Raw genomic sequence first — 18,464 nt, forward strand, 5'->3', positions numbered from 1 at the left:
AACACAATCATTTTGATTGTGTTTTTTTTTCCCCGCTGTTACATGATGAAAACCTTCAAGTCACTGATTTAAGTGAAATTTGATACATTCTGAGAACAGCAAAAATAAACCATTTAATATGTATAATTAATGTTCTGCTTTTTGTACTTATGATATACATTTAGAAATGTGAGGTAGATATGGAGAAACTGAGTCTTCTGTAAGTGTCAATTTGAATGCTTACAGTGCTGTACTTCTGGGTACTGTTTTTTTAAAAAAAAAAATGAATAGGCCTCACCTCAAAGAAAGCTCTTGAAAGCACACATCTTATTTGCATCCTGAAACAATCATTTAAAATGTTAGACACAATTTTATGATGGCTTTACATCTTTTTTGCGCTGCTATTGCATCACTATTGTGAGACATTAGCAGTGCAAAAAAAGCACCATGTTCCAAAATAGGCCTCAGTTCATCAACATCAAGATACAGTTTCTTTAAAATATATATCTTTAGGATTGTGTAGGGGACGTAGAGAAGCAGAGACTTCTGTAAATGTCAAAGTTGTTGAAAAACTGTTTGTTCTTGAACCTTTTCCCTTGTCTTTTCTAATTTTTAAATACATGTTTTAATATTTTTGGAAATGTTTGTTCTCTCTTTTACAGATTGAAAGTATGAAAAAATATTTTTAAAAGGTAACAAGAATTATAAGGTAAATGTTTTCTACTCTTTTTACCCGCAATGCACTGCTGATGATGTCACTGACACTATCTCTGATTTACTCTCTATAGCTGTCTTTCTTTTTACATTATTCTCTGTTTACTTCCCTTATACTAACTCTTCTTTTTTTTAAAAAAATATTTTTTTGGTTTGCTTCAAGTTCGCGAACCGGTCAGCGAACTTGAAGCGAACCAAAAGAAATAGAGCTTGCCAGAGTGATAAACATTCTAGCAATTTTATTTGAAAGGGGAGGTAGTTCTGAAAAGAACTTTTTTTTTTGTTTTTGTTGTTTTTTTTTTTGTTTTTTTTTCTGAACATTTTTGGATTTTTTTGTATTTTTAGAACAGTTTTATGTTTTTTTTGTGTTTTTTATGGAGGGGAAACAACAAAAAAACAGGAATTGAAAAGGGCTCAACAGGAGCAAAAAAAAAATTACTGCTTGGGTGCATTAGGGCACTTATGGTTTTCGAACACCATATTGATCAAGTTCACGCTCATGTTCCCATACGAGAGCATAGCACCACAATATATACAGGTAAACTTCATATGTTTAAAGTTTGGTTGAATGTTTGGCACAGTTTCCTGTGCCTCTCTTCCTGTCAAAGACATTGTTGACGTAGATCTGGCCACAGGAGTTGTCGGGGGATTATCTTGTAGGTCCCTTAACTCAGCCCGGCTGTAGTTTAAGGGATGCCACCTGGCCATATGGCGATGCATAGTATAGTTGCCCATACTATATTTTTTCTCTGTGCCTCTAGACAATCTGTATTTACAGATGAGGCAGGTGGCATATTTAGCATTGACCTTCTTCTCCCCTGGAGGGATGGAAAAAAACTGCCAGATGAAACTTGTTTTCCTCTTAGAAACACGGGGCAACTCTGGGATAAATTCTGGTTGATCTCTATCCTCTTCTTCTTCATCCTCCTCTTCCTCCTCTCTGTTGGAGATAAATTGACTTGGTGGTCCTCTCTTCTTATGAGGAGGTGGAGGTGGTGGTGGGGGTGCACCAGCTGCAGCAAGTATAGAAGCCATTGCTGAACTCCAGGAAAATGGTCTTTCTCTCACCAAGATGAAAGTCAGAGTGAGGAAAGAAGGAGGGGTTTACATGATTTGGGAAAAGCAAAAGTTCTGAACCAATGAAAAGTGTTATTTTTAGGTCACATGACCTAGTCATACATCATTTGGAAACCAAAAGTGAAATGAACCAATGAAAACTTTGATAAACAAGTCACATGACCTGTTCCGCTTACGTTACGCGGTGCGCGCCGCGTCCCGGATCGCTTCCGGTTCGCGGTCCGGAGCACTTCCAGGAGCGCTAACGCGGCGCGTCATTAGACGCATTACGCGACAACGTGATACGTCGTGCTTCCGCGACGCGTCACAGTTCCGCTAACGTAACGTTGACCGGTTCGCGGACTAGGTCGCGGCATCAAGATGAGCTAACGGAAGGCTTCCCGGTTCGCGAACTGGAAGCGAAGAAAAAAAATATTTTAAAAAAAATTATTAATAAACATCTAAAATATATTTTAAGATTTAAAGAAGAATACATTTTACAGTTACCGATGTTAGCTTTTAAAAAACCAATCAAATTCACAGAAAAAACCATAGGTTATAGACCATATATAGTTAGGAATTTGCATTTACAAAACCTTGAAAATTCACTGAAAAAACCATAGGTTATAGACCATATATAGTTAGGGATTTGCATTTACAAAACCTTATTTTACTCGCATAAAACCATTGAAATTCCATATATAGTTAGTTGCGCTAACTATATATCGCGCACCCGCAATCCACTGCTGATGATGTCACATATTACATCATTCATGACATGGTCAGTGACATCACTGATGACATCACTGATGACAACATCCAGTGACTGTATGTTTCTGTAAAGTGTAAATATGTCTTACATATTGAAGAATAAGTGGATGTATAAGTGTCTGGATGAAGGATTTAGTAGGTGCATGACTGACTGTATGAGTGAGTGATTAAATATGTCTCACTGAGTGCATGGGTTAGTGACTAAACTGTCTTAATTTGTGCATTATTATGTCTGTTGTTCTGTAAACTGCTGCATGTGTTGATAAGTAGCTATATGAGTAACTATATGGGTTATTGATTGGTAGCCCAGGTATTTGTATGGGAGACTGAGTGTGTGTGTGGGTGGCTGGGAGGTGTATGACTCTGTGCATAGATGTGTGAGCAGTTGATTCACTAGATGTATGGTTTCAAAAGTGCATGTGGAAACAGCTGTATGGGCGGTTGACTGTGTGCATGAGTGTATTGGTGAGTGAATTGATATCTCAGTGCTACATGTCAAAGTAAGTACATATGTAAAACACAGTACAAGTGAGAGTTGAAATATATAAATAACTGTGCATAAGAGCTAGTGATTGTGTGAGTGGCTGTATGGATCATTGTGAACTTGTATCAGGGATTGTATAAGAGAGTAAATATGTGTTAGTATATGTTTGAATAAGTAAAGTTTGTATAACTGTATAGTTGAGGAAATGGAGGTGCGATTGATTCTTTGCATGACTGACTAGGTGTGTGAGTAACTCCATGGATGAGTGACAGTCTGTGAGTGTCTGTTTACACTGAGTGTATCTAAGGTTATATTAGAGTCTGAAGAGATTCATCGTATTATCACACGAAGGATGTCATCAGTGATGTGATCAGTAATGTCAAATGAGATGTCATCAGTGATGTCATCAGTGATGTCATTTGAGATGTCATCAGTGATGTCATCAGTGATGTCACTGACCATGTCATGAATGATGTAATATGTGACATCATCAGCAGTGGATTGCGGGTGCGCGATATATAGTTAGCGCAACTAACTATATATGGAATTTCAATGGTTTTATGCGAGTAAAATAAGGTTTTGTAAATGCAAATCCCTAACTATATATGGTCTATAACCTATGGTTTTTTCAGTGAATTTTCAAGGTTTTGTAAATGCAAATTCCTAACTATATATGGTCTATAACCTATGGTTTTTTCTGTGAATATATATATATATATATATATATATATATATATATATATATATATATATATATATATATATAAATATATATATACTGTTGATTGGTGTATACGTGATGGGCTAATTTGAGTAAGCTGTAAGTCTCTTGTCCAGTGATAACACATATACCTAGGGCATGTAACTCAATTGTTTCTCTGAGGGCCTGCATCACTGGTTGTGCCAGCCATGGAGATAGCTCTTCAAACGTACCACAGGTTTGCCATGGAGGGGGCATGTGTGTGCAGGTTACTGTTACTCAGATTGGCATTTAAAACCTATTTGCCAAAGTTCTGCATGTCTCTCACTACATCTGAGTACTCCCTGGGAGAAGGGTGCAGTGTAGGGAAGAGGTAGGGCAGGTACACATGTGAACTACATGACCTGGTGACCACCAGGTTGGTGTGTTCAGTACTGTGAGGCCTGCTTCTTGGATTGATTAACATGGGGATCTATAGAAAGGCTATTGAGAATGTGGCCAAGTGACTAGGGTGGTCGACATCGGAGCTGGGGAACTGGGTTCGAGTTTCAGCAGGGACGTTCAACATTCTGTGATTCTTGGCAAATCACTTAATCTCCCAATGCCTAATGAATGTGTCCATTGTAACGTAACTGGTGCTCATGTAAAGCGCTCTGCTACCTTCGGGTCTAGTTTGTGCTATATAAAACTCCACACAAAAAAAGACTACTGAGCTGTATTTTTTATGTGCAGAAAAATAGCAGTATGATGTTTGGTAGTGATGGATTAGTAATGGCAGATCATCTACGGTAGTGATAGTGGATTTCCCATTACCAATGTGAAAATGCCATTTTGGGAAAGTGGGCATTTCAATGCTCGTGGCTCTCTCTACGCCTGTCAGCCGGACTCCAATCCACATCTGGGCGCAGAAGGGACCACTACATTTGCGCATTCCTGACAGACATCAATAAACTAGGGGCAATCAAAGAAACTGCAGCCTTCTGACTCCTAGTGCCCTTCCTGGGACAAATAAGAGGGGTGGAATTACCATCTGCATTTCAAGAAGCAGGGTCCTGGCCCACTAAAGATATTGATCAAGCCTCTCAGGGTAGGATGGAAGACAGGTCTAAAGTTAGAGGGGTCCTGTGCATTTCAAAGGTGGCATATTGAACTGATCTCATCTTCAAAGGCTATTGTGGTATTAACTATTGGGGCTTTGTCTTCAGGAGTTTAGAAATGTTTTTGGGATTGGAAGCATAGTACTATGGTTCGACGCTGTGACACAGACAGAGAAATCACTGGGGCAGGAGGGACTGCAACTGGATTATCCATAGACTCCTGGTGGCCTTGGACTTGTTGTGCTCCAGAAAATGAACTATCACTTGGTGGATTTTGCCTGTATGTTGCTGGCCTGTAGCTAATTGTCAACTGTTGTGGCCCAGGTTCCTGAGCACTCTCCTAGGACCTGTGACTGGCTCCTGTCCATGAGATCCCAAGGACAGAAAGGATCTACCTGTATTCATGAGAGCGTAGGGACCGCGCAGGGTGAGGCAGAAACGGGTGGAAGTTATCATCTGTTGGGTCAAGGACCAACCTGAGGTATGAAGTAATCAAACTGTGCAGAGCAGTGTGCTCGTAAAGATCAGCAGGCCACCTGGGGTGCTGTAATGTGAGGAATGCTGGGGAAGTTTGCTAAGTCTTAGGAAGCATAGCTTGCAACTGGAACCCTGTGCTGGCTCACATCTCATAGTGTGTGGTGTCCAAGGGATGTTGGGAGACGTTTGTCAAATCTGTGGGAACCAAGCCAGAAGCCTGAATTATCTCTGACCTCCCAATCCGGAGGACAACAGTGTCTGACATCGCAGCCTTAGTCTGAGGTCGCTGGATACCTTACCCAGACCCACACCACAAGATACTCTGTTGTTGTTAACATTGTGACGGGGCTAGTGCTTAATCTGTAAATTAATAAGTGCCAGGGCCCTGACCAGGAGACCACTGCAGCTTACACACTCATTACCCCTGACATTGCTGCCAATGGCGCTACCAGAACAACTTCTAAACATCTCTCTCACCTGCAAGTGCAATCCGTAGGATTATTCCAGGTCACCAAACCTTAAAGAATTATTATAATTAAACTGGTAGTAATGGCTCCCATCGGGTGAGAGAAGACCGCACAATCAAGAAATAGAACAATTGTATCTCATATAAAGTAGTAGAGTGTGAATACAAAGTTTTGTCTTATTTTGATTAAACAATTATATTTGTGGTGCTAGCTTGGCTCTAACACACCTACTACCAGAAGATGCTAATCACACAAGAGAAAACTAAATGTGTACAAAATACCAAAACCAATAAGGCAATGATGAGCACACCCTTTAGTAGTAGCAGTTCAAAAGGGTACTGGATAACAAAAAAATTCTTCCTCAATGTCCAATGTTATGTATGTCGATCTTGAACAGTTACCAATCAACAAGACATTCCAACAGCATACAGAGCCCCAAAGAACCAAAGTCTCTTCAATTTGGTGATATTTTATTCCTATTTTTCAAAAATCCAGCATGAAATCTGCAAATGTGCCTGAGCCAACACGTTTTTCATCTGCCCATAGACCTTTTCAAGGCTGAAAACAATAGATATTGAAACCATTGTTGTTTTTTCTGTACTTATACAGTGCTTTTTGGTATATCATAAAGTTTCAAGTCACAAAAAACATGGTGGTATGAATTGATTTTCTTAACAATTAAGCCAGAGAGTTTATTTTGAACCGTGAACAAAATCCGTCACCAAAAATATTTATTTAACATCAGTTGTAATTCTAAAGTTGCATAATTATTTTAAAACAAAACAAAATGTGTCAAGACGTCAACATGTGTCCAGAAAGGTAAAGAGAGACCAGAAAATGTAGGAGGCAATCTCAACATTAGAAAGAATCACTAAAAGTGTGGCCAAAATCATGACAAGGTGAAGAGGATTTATATATACTCTAAATAGATCCCAAAGATTAGAAAATCATGCCTAAAAAGTTGAACTTTGTCAACCCACCGATTTTCACAAAAGTTGACCCTACACAAGCTACAGTTCTGATCACAGTAAAGCTTCTCTCAGAAGATGTATAACCTCCACAAGCTGTGTGTAAAAGAAATAATAATAGTTTAACCCTTCATTATTGCATTATTGCAAATTCCTCCGTCATCTACATTTCTCTCTTAAAAGAAACACCGGTGTAACCGCCCTTCATTGACATCTAAACTAACAGTTGCACCGAAAATGATTTCAAAGTTATGATACACCTAAAAGAAGGAATTGGTTTCAAAAGGTTTACCTATTAGTAATGGAAGCAATCGCTGAGCCAAAAACCTGATCCATTTGCTGTATAGTATGATAGATGGTCTTAATCAGTTGCTGTTGTAAGCGACCTGTAATGTATGATGGTGGTCACATAAATAGAGTCCACATATTCCCTAGCACAGCATTACATTTTTATAAAGAGGTGAACAATTACAATCTAAGTTCTACCGTTAAAGTTAACCGGTAGAAAATATCTTTTATAATCATCTTACCCAAAAGCCGGACGTTCCAGGAGTCAGTTCTGATACGATTATAAGTGGCGGCCCCTTAAGACTGTACACTATCCATGGAGCAGAGAAGTACAATAAATTAAAATGTAGTCACCCTCTGTTTGAATGGCATTGGAATGCCATTAGTAGCGTCCCAAACATATCTAAACAGCCCCTGTTAGTATTTTGTAGTGTAGTTCCTATATTTCCAATAGGTTCTGCGCATTGGAATAACATAAACGGCAGTTTAGACGTAGGACTGAGGTCGACTAGGTCTCTACTGAAAATGTTAGACTTAATTAGGTATGCCAGCTAGCTCAGAGGTCACTAGAAACTTTGTCGAATAAACAGGGAGGAGTTAACTTCCCTGATTAGACAAAACGGGATTCGCTTCTGACAGCCGCATAAACATGACAACTTTGCTCCCCCAGAATAAGGAGTATATCTCCAGAGTCGTGTGAAAACAATAGATATCTATTTCACTCAGTCAAACGTGCATACTTAGTTTCACCAGAGTGCAGAGAAATAGGGAGACGGGCATTCTCAATAAAAGGTGTTATTTATTGAGCAGTCTTCTTTCTCACGTAAGAGAAGTGAATTGCCACAATTGCAATACTTGTCATAAAGTAAAGTGCGTACAGTAAAAGGAGTATTATGAAATAATACTGTAAAAGCATTGATATGGTTTCTGAGCCATATGATACTTAAAACGGATAAAATATATACAATTACATACAATGATAAAAGTTGACTAAACGTACTCAACTGGTGCTTCTAAATACGCCTACCCCATTGTACCTAACCTAAGCCTAGTACGTGGGAAGGAGTAAGGGAGTTGCAGTTTAAGTTAAGTTAGTTTTGCCAAGAATCTGAATCAAGAATTCTCTAAGGTTCTAATCAGCTCCGTACCTTGGTTTTAGAATGAAGGAGGTCTTGTATCTCGTTCTCAGGACTCAATCTCCCAGTCACCCGCAAGGGTGACTGGAAACACTGGAGCTGGATTTTCTCGGCAGGAGAAAAAGACAGCGCCTTTCTCAATGCGTCAAATGGGAGGGACCGCTTCCTTCGGCACTTGCATCAGCTGTGCTTCGGATAAGTAGATAGCCGCTTTGCTCCAAACCACCGCGTGTTGCTTAAGGCAAACGCTGGTATATTTATACCTGGAAGGTGCCGTGTTTGACGTAAGGTTGGACATAAGACGTCAATAAAAGATGTCACTAAGAACTGGCAGTTCTTTCAGGACTCGCAGGAGTTCTAGGACAAATCAAAACAAAAGTATGGGGAATTCCCAGGTTGCTGGAGGTTTGTTTTGTTTAAAGAACTCGTTGTACTTTCTAGGAGTCTAAGGAAGTAGCCTTGCATTATTTGGACTGCATTGGCTATTACTAAATATGGATATGATTCTTATGCCTTTATAAGGATATGATTTGTTATAACCACATAAGGGCATAAATCGGGAATATTTAATTAGGGTTCTAGATACGTTCACAACACCCACTCCATGTATAATGTCCATCATTACTAAATACTAAGCAATATATATACACATATAAGTATGCATGTGTTTTCCAGCCCACCCCAAAATACATCAAATTCATTTGAAATGGTATAGATACACGAAAATGAGTATTATACTTTACGCTTTTAGCAGTGGTATCATACAGATAACATTTTGCACATTTAGAATGTTGACTGAATGAATCACAAAATTTACATTCATGTTATGGCTCTTAATACAGAAAAAAGGACGAGACCATTTCATCACATATTCATACAAGATCGTACATGTGCTAGAGGCTGATTTCAAAAATATTGTCTCTAGAGTCTCTAACAATAGAAGGTCTGTTCTCTAAGAATAGTTCTACTTTAAGCAGAGTATTATGTTCCAAAAAAAAAAGTAAATATTTTGGAAATTTGGATAAAATACTTTCGCTTTCATGGGAAAAAATAGTTCAATATGTTTTCAGCAGTGCTGATTATAAAAACTGAAGGCTGAATTCAGAGTTCAGGGAGCGCTGTGTGCTCGCTATTTCAAATATTATTCTCGTTGTTAGGAGAGAACATTACCTCAGCTAGACCAGCAAAAAATGTGTCTACAACAGTAGGTGAAAGTTGGGCCAACGCTGAAAAATCAGAAATAGTGCATATATGCGATGCATTGCCATCATCGGTGTTCAGATCAGCAATGTTCACAGAAGGTTGTACCTGTGTGGTGCTGCTTTCATCTCGTACTTCACCGCCACCTAATCGTAATGGTGAAGTCTCAACGAATGCCGTCATCAGAATCGGTAGCCGCTGGGGACAACACGTTGCATGAGTCGTTACCAGACAAACAAAGCGTCGATATCCATAGGTACTGCTGATGGTAGTGTAAGACAGACGTCCAACACGCATTCTTCTCCGCATAGCAGACATCGAAGCACGGGTAAAATGCAATTTTGCCAGATTGGTCTGAATGAAAGAAACCAGGTAGTATTCAGATCTCTTAGTTGGGCCAATCCAAGGACCTTAGTGATACGGTCTCGGTATCGTATTGCTAGGATCGTTTCTTCTATCGTAGCCTGAGTTTTGTCTGTGACTTGGCTTGTCATATCGGAGCAGAAGGAACAAAAATAAAATTCCTGCTACGAGTCCCAAAATAAGAGGCAGGCCACCGAAAACAGAATGCACAAAATTCGGGAAGATGCCCAGAACTGTTTCAAAGGGTGCTAACAGTCCCGAAAAAATTGTCTTAAATTCATGTGCGATGCCACTGGTATCTGGCATGTTTAAGATTTGGCTTAACATTTCTACGAAATGCACGGGGCAATTTGTCGATAATAGGGTATGTATCTCTGCCGCTGCCCTTGCAACTTGCAGGTCATACGTTCCTTTGGACGAGGTTAAAGGCACAGTTGTTTGTAAAAGAATAGACTTCATTCTGCTTAAAGTGTCAATTCGAATAGAAGAGATATTCACAGAAAGGCTATATTGCTGCCTCCATGTCTGGATTGCTGTTTGGATACAATACTTGCATACAACAAATGACCCTGGAAGTAATGCTCACGAGATAGGCTTTTCCAGGCATCATGCCACAACAGCTGTGGTCACTTAATATAACGTAGCTACCGTTGGAAAGTTGTCTGAAAAAGGGTTCTATCTGTGTAGCAGGGGTGCCGTGCAGATGACATGAAAAGTTGTTTGATGAACCCTCGCAGGCTCCATGCAAGTTTATACCTTGACACAGAAGTGTACCGCTTAGTGATTTTTTACAATTGTTACCACTAAGAAATACCTCTTTTTTCCCCTTCACTATAACATTTATGTATAAAAGGTACATTCCAGGTTGATTTGATGTATCCTTTACCCAACCTTTCATATAGGCCTGCTGGTATATATTTTTGGCAGTATTAAAACTGAAAAGTTGTTATCGGGATTGTAATGGTGCCATGTATTATCCATTCAATGACAGGTCTTTCTGACATTGTCAATGGTAATCTTTCTAGTTTTTCAATGCTCTGCACCGTATAGTCTGTTCCTTTTTGTGCCAACGGATTTGTCTATCAGTAAGGTTAAAGATAGAAAATAATGACGTTATGTTGATTAGACGCCATGGCACATGGCCTGAACTGAGGTTTTGTAACGTCCAGCCTAGCTGTACAATAGAACGCAATTGGGATTGACCATGTTGTAACATTATCAAATCCTGTTCTATTATATCAATAGCAGATGATACAATGCTGTCCAGTGAATAAATTCTGGAGGACAGAGTCGTTAACCCATTGTCCACTACAGAAAGGGATTTTTCCAAATTAATACAATCAATTTCTCGTATTTTTTCTGCAGTTTCAATTTGTGTTACCTTCCAAGCTTCATTGTAAGCTGCATGTATACCGGCGTATATGAAACGTTTTTGACGCTGTTTGTGAGGTCCCAGTAAGAAATCTCGCAAGTCAGCACCTTCTTTAAGTAAAGTTAAGTGTTGCTTAATTTCGGGAAGTGTGGATTTCTGTAGCCAGTCGAGGCATAGTTTTCCTACACTGTATGTTGTAACTATCCCTGGATGCTGTCTCTGGGAATATCTTGGGTCTGGCCTATTCTGTTTAAACCCCTGTATTTTGTTCAGGAATCTATCTTGACAGTTATTAGTGTCTGTGGGCCAGATCAACCATTTGTTCCAATCAGGAAGTGTTCTGTTTTGTTTTAAAATATAGGACACGTCTAACCCCTCATCTGTAGTGGTGTTTCGATCAGGCATAGGCTTTGGTATAGACGGGTTGTTTAAATCTTTTATCTTGGCTAAACCAAGACAGGTTGTTTGTTGAATTGTGTCATTCAGGAACAATATTTGTTCTGGGATCATACAGGCTCTAAACAATGATTCTAGACCCTGTACCTGCCATTCTTTTGTACCCCAGATGGTTTTTGTCTCAATGTTGTTTTTCCAAAATTCAAAACCAAATGTAGACATTTTTTCATAAAATGTTTTCCGAATAAATCAGTTTAGTATTTGTCAACATATTTGTCACTCCTGTCTTATTTAACATTTTGAAATAAAACGTTTCTGGATTAGTGTAATTAAATCCTGAGAAGTATGACAATTTCTCATAAAATATTTTCGAACTGCTTTTTGGCGGAGTTGGACAATGTTACCATTGATTATAACTAAAAACATTTCTAGGATGTGCAGACTTTTGCAGATAATGATGCCCAAAGTGATTGTAACGATACATTTCCTCATAATTCTACGAACCCTGTAAATATTCATGTTCTGTAAATTTTGCTGACATTTCTAAATCTGAAATAATATTATTAATATTTTCAAAGTCCCAATCATCAGAGAAGGTACTAGGTGATACAAAGTCACTTAAGGAAATCTTAGATTGGTGTGGATATTTCAAGAGCTCAACATGGCCATAGATTTCATAGTCAGTTCTGTCCCATGCTATACCACCAGGTATAGGGATGGCTGTGATGTTCACTGATGATAATTCTCTTTTTTCGATGTGAGAGGATCTGTGTGGTTTCAGGACTAAGCTGATGTTCTGACTTGCTGTGTCCATTGTACTATACTTTCCATCAATAAATCTACCCAAACTTAAAACCAAGATGAGCCACAGAAGGAGGAAAAGTGCACCTAACACAATCCATAATTTAATCCATGGTGAAGTTAGATATGTTTCTTTCAGTTGATGAAAGAGCTCTGTGATATTCTTTTTAAAAGTTTTTGTTGCTGGCTTGTCTCCATGTTCACTTGGATCATCGGAAAAAATAATCAAAGTTGATAAAGTAGCCAGATGCAGTTCTGTCAATTGGCGGGATTGCTTCCGGATTTCCTTTGATCTTTGGATTTTCTTTTGTTACATTTGTATAGTCCGAGGCTACATCGTTGTAGACTGGTGTTTCTTGATGAACTGTTGCAATTTGGGTTTCAAGAGGCACAAGTTCCATGGCTTTGTTGCATAGTCCTTTTTTAATCACTGGAGGTTTATCAAATGTGATTAGTCTCTCAGTTTGAACCTCTTGGATTGTAGCAAGATTTGGTCTTCTGCTATTTCTTGGGAGTCCACTGGGCCTACTACTTATTATCGGCCACATGGTTGTGGTTTCACCAGGTCGATTGATACAACTCGGTTCTCCTTTTTACCAGCAAGGGGCGGTAGTACAACTGATCTTGTTCCGCTGACAGCTAAGACAGGTACTGCTTTTCTGTAAGAAGGCCCAAATTCCTTCTTCACCGCGATATTTTCTCTGACCAGATCCCCAATCTTTGGAATCCAGACAGGTCTTGCTGGGACAGGTGTTTTTTCTTCAGTGGTTGTTGGCTTTAGCTTTTCGTTACTCAGACTTTTCCTTGTTTCATTTAAGTCCTGTAAAACAGCCAAACGGTCTTTGATATCAAAGGTTTTTTGTTTCACCACTGAAGTCTGACAATCCAAGTCCTGGGTGATCATTCTAGTACCAAATAAAAGTTCATACTCACTTATACCTCCTAGAGAATTTCTTGGCATGTTATTAAGACTACGTTGGACACTTATTGGAGCTTGGAGCACATAGATCGGTGCTTGCACCTTCGTTATCTTGTGTTCCAAAGTTGCTACAAATGAATCTTCACTTTTTAATGGGCGTGAATGCAGGCCAAGTGTGCACTTTGGTTTTCAATGGCATAGGTCAAGGTAATGGGAGCAATTCATATGATATTTTTCTTCAGGTATATTTATTGATGCACCACTACCTATGATGAAAGGTATCAAGCAGTCATTCATTTGTAATGATATTTTCAGACAATGTATGTATGACTTTGGTGCATTGGCATGTCAACTTTACTTTGATTGACATTTTTCCTTGCATACCGCCAGGCCGACATGCACTCTTTTTGCTGAGGTAAACATTGACATGGTGCAACCATCTTCCTCACTTTCATTGGATTCTGAGGCAGACAAACTGTTTGACAATGATTTAGATGACAATTGACCTCGTCCAGTGTCAATTTGTCTCAATTGATAGTGTTGCTTGGCCTTTTGGGGTATCGTCGAACGTTGCCTCTGGAAGGTTATGGCAGCCATTTTGTCTTCACACTGTGATGCACTTCCTATTTCCTTTGCTTTACACACCATGGGAAAGAGAAATGTAGAGTCTGTCGCAAAATTGTTCTGTCTAATAGGGGGATATTTTCCTTCAATTTGAAAACGAAAATCCACTTCTAAAATGTAACTTCTTTTTACTTGTAAACAGCACTTTGTGTCATTCAGTCTTTTGTTCTGGCTTACTTTTTATGCTCATGACTGATTCATTTGGACAGAGTGTTGATAGCTGCCAAAGCTGAGGAGCATGCTGAAAGATAGGCCACAGACATAGAGGCCGGAGGTGCCCAAAGTTTGAGTTGTCCATGGTTTGGGAGATGCATGCAGGAGTGCTGCACATGACGGTTTAAAGCCAAGCTTAAACCCCTGTCCTACTTTTCTCGACACCACGATGCAAATGAAATGCATAATTAAGGTAAAGGCCTAAAGGGCGTATCTATAACCATGTTCCGTCTGGAGCAAAGTGTGCTCACTGATGAAGATGGGTGAGTGCTTCCACTGACTAATAACATACTTCAGGGCTTCACGGCTAGTGTAAGGACTCCATATATATTTCTTTAGTCCTGACAAAGGCCATAGACCCAAGGGGCTGTTCCAGGCCGAAACATGTCAACCCAACCACTAGATGTCGTCGACCAATGAGACACCCACTAAACAGTACTTTCTTTTTAGACTTATCCCTATCCTACTCTTTTCCTTCAATAAAGATTCATCTAAAGGATAGGAAATCATTGTAATCCACTCACCACTGTCAACATCAAGACAGTCTCCGTCCTGGTGTAGGTTTTGATCACATTTGTAGAACGGGATACTCAAGTGACAAAACCTGATGATGAGGCTATCCACCGAGCCACACTAATCGAAGATTACATACACCACAGTCTGTGAACGTGTGGTTAAGGGTCTCCAAGACAAAAAGTTCTGAGTCTGGCATTGAGACTTATGTGGTTCACTTACCCCTTTTCTGTTAGATAACTGGTATCTCTTGGAAGCTGAATGAACCTCTGCTTCTTCCTCCCTCCACTTTTTTTTATCTGTACTTCTTAGGATTATTAGTCTTTATTCTAGTTAGTGTAACTGCAAACTCAACAATCTAAAAGAAGCTTTCCTGGCATTGTAGAACTGTGATTTTGGCTCCTATTGGCCCTGTGCCCTGGCACCTAATGGGTTCCGTTCTAAAATATCACAAGACACTACACAGTTGTCTCCTTAAAGATCAATACCTCTGTTATTTCACTAAGATTGCAGGTGAGAGCAAGGTCCGTAGTCAGAAGAATGGGGTTTGGGGGACATGACCCCTGATGATAACTGCAACTCAAATGTGGTAATCAAAGGGTTCATAGGCAATGTTGATTGGGGTCATGGAGTTGAAACATTATACCTGTGGGGAGTTTTTGTAATGCTGATATGTGTGTTTCTGTTGATGTGCTCAGTTTATATGGTATTTTCTGATTACAGCATTATATTCTTCTAGAAACATTTGGAAAAAGTATTACTTTTGTAGGAAATATGGGATTCATTTTTTACATGTGTTCTTTAGGACGTTTTAGTGAGTTCTCCATTCAGAATATGATCAAATGAATTGTGTGCTTCTTGGAGAATACGTTTTTCTTCATGTGACCTAAATGTTAAATGTATGAAAGTGGGTAAAATGAAAAAAACTGATATTAGAGCTACACAGGGCACAATTCAAATAATAATATAACACTTCCGCTCCCTATCACAAAATCTGGGTCCCTATAATCTGGCCTCATCTGGAACCCAAATGCAATATTAATCTTTTTACAGCACCTCATTTACCTAAATGCATCTGCTATATAAAAATGTTTTTAATAAGATCCCTGCTTCTCATTGGAACTATGTTTGTGCTGTTTCAAATGCTTTGTAAAAGAAAACATTTATGCAATATCCTTCTTAAATTATCCTTTACTACAAGTTCAAGACAAATACAGTTCTCTGTTTCTAATATTATTACTCTTGAGGTTTACAAAATGGTGTCCTATAAGTAAACTCCTAAATATTTGGTAAGTGACTAGTCTTCCCATCGTCCCACTTTGTGGTTCACCCTTTTATAGAGCTGGCATCTTTGCTTTCACTGGACGGGTGGCCAGTAGGAATTCTATTAAACTACACAGCATCTACAGGCTTCATAAACAGTCACATATGCACAGAATGCAGGGAGGATTTGGAATATAGATGCATAGTAAACATGCCTTGGATGTATGCAGTACAAAAGGGGGTGGTGATGGACGGAGGATCGGAATCAATCAAACACTCACACTGAGTCAAAAGATCTGGGTTTAATCCATTACCGTTCTTTAGCCCACTCTGCCACCCCAGTTCAGACATGGCTATATGCAAATCAGTCTGACCCTGTGCCTCATGGGAACAGTCCAGCCCGAACTGCCAAGCCATGTCTTCCCTGGGCCAGAAACAAGCTTCCGAGGACCGGTTTCTGGCATTCCAGCCGTCTTCAGCCCGGCTTGCTTGAATCCAGTGGCAAAGTGAGCAAGGGACTCACGTCTGAGCATACCCTGCCACACTTATGGCGGCCAAAAGCGGTACAAAAGGGGGTGGTGATGGACGGAGCATCTGAATCAATCAAACACTCACACTAAGTCAAAAGATCTGGGTTTAATCCATTACTGTTCTTTAGCCCACTCTGCCACCCCAGTTCAGACATGGTATATGCAAATCAGTCTGACCCTGTGCCTCATAGGAACAGTCCAGCCCGAACTGACTGGGTGTGAGTGTTTGATTGGTTCAGATGCTCCGTCCATTACCACCCCCTTTTGTACCGCTTTTGGCCGCCATAAGTGTGGCAGGGTATGCTCAGACGTGAGTTCCTTGCTCACTTTGCCACTGGATTCAAGCAAGCCGGGCTGAAGACGGCTGGAATGCCAGAAACCGGTCCTCAGAAGCTTGTTTCCGGTCCAGGGAAGGCATGGCTTGGCAGTTCGGGCTGGACTGTTCCCATGAGGCACAGGGTCAGACTGATTTGCATATAGCCATGTCTGAACTGGGGTGGCAGAGTGGGCTAAAGAACGGTGATGGATTAAACCCAGATCTTTTGACTGGGTGTGAGTGTTTGATTGGTTCAGATGCTCCGTCCATTACCACCCCCTTTTGTACCGCTTTTGGCCACCATAAGTGTGGCAGGGTATGCTCAGACGTGAGTCCCTTGCTCACTTTGCCACTGAATTCAAGCAAGCCGGGCTGAAGATGGCTGGAAGGCCAGAAACCGGTCCTCGGAAGCTTCTTTCCGGTCCAGGGAAGGCATGGCTTGGCAGTTCGGGCTGGACTGTTCCCATGAGGCACAGGGTCAGACTGATTTGCATATAGCCATGTCTGAACTGGGGTGGCAGAGTGGGCTAAAGAACGGTGATGGATTAAACCCAGATCTCTTGACTGGGTGTGAGTGTTTGATTGGTTCAGATGCTCCGTCCATTACCACCTCCTTTTGTACCGCTTTTGGATGTATGCAAGCATATACAAAATCTGTCCACTTTTACTATGCTTATGCTAGGAAATTCTGCATTCCTCTGATAAATGCAAAGCATGTACAGCTTCTGGTGCATGCATAGTATGCAGGTCTCTGTAAAATCTTGCAGTAAAGTATACACTTCACTTATACTAAACTAGAAAATACTGGGTGCGAAGAAACTAAGGTTGAGTACCCATGTCAAAAGCAGGTGGAACTCATTGCAGGAGAATAACCCACTAAAGGAGTAAGATGTTCATAAATAAGGGGGATAAGTCCAACTTAGCACGGAGATACCCTATTTGGGGTGATTCAGGTGCTTTATAAATGATATAAATAAATACATAAATAAATTCTAGAACTTACTCCCAAAAAATTGCCCGTAAAGGACACCCATTTTTTTCTCAGCAATTTTGAATGGATTTCAAAAGTGGTTGCTTGGCCCACTGACAGGTGGTGTTCAATATTTAGTTTCATTGCTCACTGGAGATTTTTTAAACGGCATAGCAAGTGGTCAGTCCTAGGGGATTGACATGATAAGCTGAGCTGAAAGCCAGAATGCTAGAACACTTAAGGACGGACGACAAAACATATCACATACAAGTACGCCATTTGAAAGAAACAAGTGGTGAAACCTTGCATGCTTTCTTTTCTAGAGTGAAGTATCTAGCTCATCGACGGTTGATGTTAGAAATGGCTAGCACTGGGAAATTCTTCATAAAATTTATCTTGGACAATTTTTAAATTCTCAAAAAAAGCCTTGTACATACGTGGGTGAGGCAAAATGGTAAGGTTACTCTAGCCTCTGCTGTTAAGATTGCATCTGCATTTAACAGAGCTCAAGAGAACAAAGTGGGAAGGGAAGATTTCACTTTCAGGCGATAACCAGCAGCCTTGACCAATGTGTTAAAAACCATCATTGATAAAGAAGTTAGAACCAACAACAACCCCATAGCTAGAATTCAAAATTGAGAGTCCTCGGGCCCACAATGATTCGAATGTGGAGCATGGGGACAAATAACACACTTTTGTCCCCAAAACAAAGAAAACTAGCTGACTGAAGTGGGCATGTGGGTAGATAATGTACCATTCTCAAAATCTCATTATCCGATGAAAGTGAATGGTCAACACATCATAGCCTTGTTGGTTGCTGGTTGTAGACAATGAGTCACGGAGTCTC

The sequence above is a fragment of the Lissotriton vulgaris genome, chromosome 4_1, assembly GCF_964263255.1.
Source record: "Lissotriton vulgaris chromosome 4_1, aLisVul1.2, whole genome shotgun sequence".
Classification (NCBI taxonomy): domain Eukaryota; kingdom Metazoa; phylum Chordata; class Amphibia; order Caudata; family Salamandridae; genus Lissotriton; species Lissotriton vulgaris.